The 5,531-nt window shown below is 34.8% G+C and overlaps 1 long non-coding RNA gene across 1 annotated transcript; it reads right to left on the reverse strand.

Annotated features, from left to right (window-relative positions):
* Positions 1–253: 253 nt before the first annotated feature.
* Positions 254–3,430, reverse strand: LOC121803378. Its single transcript, XR_006050974.1, has 10 exons — positions 3,146–3,430; positions 2,988–3,072; positions 2,786–2,910; positions 2,571–2,655; positions 2,360–2,477; positions 1,800–2,270; positions 1,143–1,433; positions 931–1,048; positions 626–854; positions 254–559 (listed from the first exon to the last, which is right to left on the reverse strand). It is a non-coding gene; the product is annotated as an uncharacterized LOC121803378 (long non-coding RNA).
* Positions 3,431–5,531: the final 2,101 nt, after the last annotated feature.

The following is a 5,531-nucleotide window of genomic DNA, read 5'->3' on the forward strand; positions in this document are numbered from 1 at the left end:
CAATACTTTTACAGTTTCTGATTTTAGTTTGAAAAATCAATTTCAGACGTAAAACTGCTGGCAAAATTTGTGGTCAGTTTGTTAATTTGAAGTCAGTTGGTCGCATAGTGGTCAGTTTGTTAACATTTTATGCCAAAAACTCTGAAAACTTAAGACAAAACAAATTAAAAATATCTAAACAGTCCTATAATAACATAAAATAAAACAGGAATAATGAATTGCAAAAAACATTAACCAGAATGTCAAGATAGAATAAAACATAACATTAAATCATAAGTCATAAGCTTAAAAGCTGCTCAATCATAAGCTAAATAGCTGATCACAAAAACAAAACTAAAACATTGTCCATAACTTCAAAACACAAGCCAAATATCTCTATAAGGATCTATTTGGCACCATTCACTTTCTTCCTTTTAAGACACTCACAATCAGTGTTATCTTCACATGCATCAAACTCCAGATCCAAACATCTCTTCACAGTGTCTTTCACAGTCCATTCAGAATTATTGCCATCCTCTACACTGGATAAGTCTGGTGTATGAAAGCTTTTTTGAGAGACCTGTAAAGTAAAAAATTTAATAACAGAATAAAACACATAAAGAATAATAATAATTGAAATAAATACCTCAGCAAGATCATCTCCAAACAATAGATCATACAGCTTCACCTGAGAACTAATAGGTTCTGAAACAAAACCTTCATAGATATATTTTTCAACAATTTCAGGAGTTTTACGGACTTTATTCACAGTAAATGGATGGCTAACTGGATAATCAAAATGATCCTTCAACTGGACTTTAAACAGAAAATTATGTCCACAAAGCTTGTCCTCTATCCTCCTAGGAATGGAAAATCTGCAACAAAAATAAAAGATACTATAAAATATATACAAATTATAAAAACTATAGCATTGTTTCTTATTATATATACCTCATCTGCATCAACAATGTCATCAACTTTCAAATCCAATAGTTGAATAGCCTCTCTATCCCAAAGCAGAAGTGAAACATTGCTAGCGTCATCCACAATATTTAGAACAAATCTTTACCTACAAAATATTCAATTTTAAAAAATTCAAAAAATGCTATAATTTTGATTAATCAAACTAATCAAACCACTATAACAATAATAAAATGAAATACCTCCTTTTGGCATAACCAAAAGTCTTCTTACAACGCACACAATAATACTTCATAGGGGCAACTTGTTCAAGCTTCTTCACACAAATCTTGCAGGACTCATAAAACCATTGACCATCAGTGTTGTTAGGGTCGCGGGGCGCCCCGGGGCGATGAGGGGGACCCCGGGTCGCGGGGCGATGGGACGACGGGGCGAGAGACCCACGAATCGGGGCGCCAGAATAGCCGAATGATGATTATATTTGTGTCTCTTTTATAAGTTTGTTGCTTGAATGTATATCACATCAAATAAATCTACATACATCATTACTCCATATTAAAAAAAGAAGATTAGATGAAAAATATAAATTTTTAAACAACATAACATAACATAACTAAATAACTGAATTTTATTATAAAAAATCATCAAAGCTCCAAAAAAGGTTGCAAAACATAAAATAATTAACTAAATAATATCATCATTACTCAGAGGTAAGTCCTCTTCTCCTTCATCGGATACAACCAAATTAATATCTTCACTATCATCTTTATTATCCACAAGAGTATAAGCACGCATAGAGTATACAGAAAAACATATTTATATGAATTATGCACCGCGTGAAATTTATTTGACACCATGTCGTCGGTGGTTATAAGAAAATTAATTATTGATGCTCGTACCTGTAGATAAACCTTGAGAATCTGGACGTCGAAGGAGTGGTGGCTGGAGAATAAAGTGATTTTTGCTTTTGCTGAAGAAGACCCACGTCGAAGGAGTGGTGGCTGATGAAGAAGAAAGGAGAAGAAAAAAGAAGAAGAAAGAGGAGAGGAGAAGGCGGTTGAAGAGAAAGGTAGGTGTAGGTATTCCATAAATAAGAGTATGGGAAGTTGGTAAGTTACCGTTTTTTTATTTATTCAAGGAATAAGATGAACAGTCATCAATATGTAACCTAAATCGGCTCGCTCCACGGCGACCCAGACGACCCAGGCGCGCCCCACCGTCGCTCCACGGATCTCACACGACCCCGCCGTATCGGAGCGATTACAGTCTCGCTTTGATCGCCCCGCGCCCCGAGTGCGATTTTCACAACACTATTGACCATAGTGACATTTCACAGAAATAACCCTTCCAAACACCCAATATGAACCACTCTGTGAATAAGAAACAAACCAAGTAGAGATTTTAATTAGTAAAGAAAAAATAAAAAAGGCAAAATTATATATAAAAAAATATTCACTACCTCAATACACAAGACATCCTCCAGACTCTTCAGTTGTAGGTCATCAAACTCACTATTTATCTTCTTTCCAACTTCACTTAATGACACCATACTCATGAAAGTTGGATCCCCATATATCCTAAAACAATATATTAAATATAAGAATGTTAAAATTAATGACATCATATAATTACAATACAGTTAAAAAATTCAATAACAGTTGTTATCATACCTGCTTCTAAATTGCTTAACCTCACTTATATCAGCATTGATAAAAACTTGGGAGGAATTAAAATGTGTAGAGACACGTATCTCACCTAAAAAAATACAGTTATTAAAATAATGATTAAAAAAACTAACAGAAATTAAAACAAATTAAAAAACTAATAGAAACACAAAAAATTCTATAAAACAAACAGAAAAATAAATATTAGTTAAACATATTACCTTTAAACATATTTGGCCGACAAAATTGAACAATTATAATAGGCAAAGTTCCTTTACTTTTCTCCAACTGTTGAAGATAAGAATCAACGTTTGCATCCTAAATTGTGCAAAAGATCATGTTATGACTGCAATAAAAGGGAAAAAAAGATTAATAAGATCAGAAACCTTGATTAGATATTTTCAACATTGTTTTCAAACTTACTTCTCATCTGCAATTTCAATCTCAATAAGTCTACATTTAGGCTGACATAGAACTCTCTCAGGTGCAACAATCACTCCTATTACATCTGCAAAACTGAAAAGTTAATATCTGGAAAAATTTAAAGTAACAAAATACCCAAAAATATGCAAACATAATACCAAAAAATGTTTCTTCAGTAGCTCTGTCATGCCTTGCTATCTCATCAAAATTCTTAAATGCAAACCTAGAATACAGGAATTTAGAATCTGTGACTTCAGATATTTCCGTTTTGGCAACCATGGTGAGCCTAAATTGGTGAATGGTGGTCTTGTTCTTGAGATTGTTTGGTCTCACAAGAAAATCCCATATGCAAAATATCCTTCCTTCACTTAGTTTAGCAGTAATACTCTGGCATGAATACCCTGGAAATGATGCTTGAATCCTGGTGCCCTATTAACAAAAATTACAATAATTTAGAGAAAGACAATATATATGTTAAAAAAAACATGAAAGTAATCAATAGTCAATTTTTCTTATATTTTTTTATCTCCATTATAAGTGATTTTTTTAATTATAAATTCATTTTCAGAATGCGAAGAAGTCAGAAAACATACCACGCGATCATGGAAGACAGCTTCCAAGGTCTTAGAGCATCCACAACCGTGCTCTTGCCAGCGGCACGGTTGTGGGCCCGGGCGGTACTATTCATGCCTGCTCTCTGGCAAGAGCACAACACTCACAACTGTGCTCTTCCGCAAGGACGAGCACAATTAATATAAAATTCAATTACACAAAAACATTTCCATAATATTAAAATTCATTTAAAACCCACAATAAATATTACAAATGACAAATAAAATTAAACATTGCATAATTAAAATCCTAAAAATTAAAAATTACATAATTAAAATCCTAAAAATTAAAAATTACATAATTAAAATCCTAAAAATTAAAAATTACATAATTAAAATCCTAAAAATTAAAAATGACACTACTCGTTGCCGAATTTCGCCCACATGTGGTTGATTAAGTCTTCTTGTAGTTGATTGTGGATTCGAGCATGTCGGCCGTTTGCCCAGTAGCGAGTTGTCGGATGGCCGGCCGGCTGCATCTACACCTGTTTGAAAGTATTCAACACGTGCGGACAATGTGTTGACAATTCGCATGAACAAGCGCTTTGACATGCGAAAACGGCGCCTGAAGTAATCTGCCGGAAACCGCGGCTGGTCGGCAAAGTAGTCGGCAACGAGCCTTTCGTGGGCTCCCTCCCGGTCACGATGGATGTACCGTCGATTTGATCTGGTTCGTTGAGGAGGAGGAGCAGGGGTATTCGCCGCGACATATGCTTCGTAAGCGGCACGATGTTGTTCGTAGTATTCTTGTTCTTCGCGTTCCGCTTCCGCCATAATATGGGTGAAATCCATTTGAGATTTTGAGTGGGTGATGAATGTGTTGATAGTTTGTATGAGAATTATGAATGAGAGATGAATGAGAGATGATTTGATGTGATAAATGGATGATGAATGTGTGTATTTATAGATGATTTTGGGGGGGAAAAAATCAAAAAAAATCAAAAAAAATCAGAAAAAACGGGAAAAAAACGGCCATATTTTTGGGATTTGGAAAATATTTTTTTTTATTTTTTAGCATTATTTATAATTAAATACCGATTTTTAAAAAAAAATAAAAAAAAGTTTAAACACAACGGCTATGCCGTTGACGAATGGGAGCGCGCCACGTGTGCGTCCGCTGGCACGGACGTGCTCGATACATCGAGCAGCGCCGTGCCAGCGGCGCGGCTGCAGCGGCGGCGGTCCTGCGCCTTGCCAACGGCGCGGACGGCGGTGGCGTCTTTCGCCACCGCTGCGGATGCTCTTATCATTCTTATCTCCAGAATTGTTCTCATAAAGCCGGACACAACGGACCTTGATGACGGAGGTAGGCACTTTAGGTAGAAGATTATTAACCAAGGTAATTATAGGTGTCATTCTTCGGTGGGAACTTTCTGCAGTAAAAGAGTTATAAAAAATACATAAGTGAATATAATCATATAAAGGATTTAATGGATATAGTAGATAATTAATGTTGTAAGTTGTTTATAATTACAGTTTTATTATTCCAATCAATGAATGCCGCAACATTTTTTTGCAGGAATCATCTTAAACAATTTCAAGAAGCATGGAAACCAAAGAACACATATTGCATGGAAAACTGGAATAAGAGGTAAGTATATACATTGTACATAAACTCAAATGCAGGAAATATACAGAAAAACTAATGAATCTCCATTCTAAATTTTAAATGCAGGGAGAAAAAGATAAAAATAACTCCTCTGAAAAACAGTTTTATTATTCCAGTCAATGAACGCAGCAACGTTTTCTTGCAGGAACCATCTCAAACAATTCCAAGAAGCATGGAAACCAAAGAACACATATTGCATGGAAAACTTGAATAAGAGGTAAGTATGTACATTCTACATAAACTCAAATGCAAGAAATAAAAAAACTAATGAATCTCCATTCTAAATTTTAAATGCAGGAAGAAAAAAAATAAAAATAACTCCTC

Source organism: Salvia splendens, chromosome 5 (genome assembly GCF_004379255.2).
Source record: "Salvia splendens isolate huo1 chromosome 5, SspV2, whole genome shotgun sequence".
Taxonomy (NCBI): domain Eukaryota; kingdom Viridiplantae; phylum Streptophyta; class Magnoliopsida; order Lamiales; family Lamiaceae; genus Salvia; species Salvia splendens.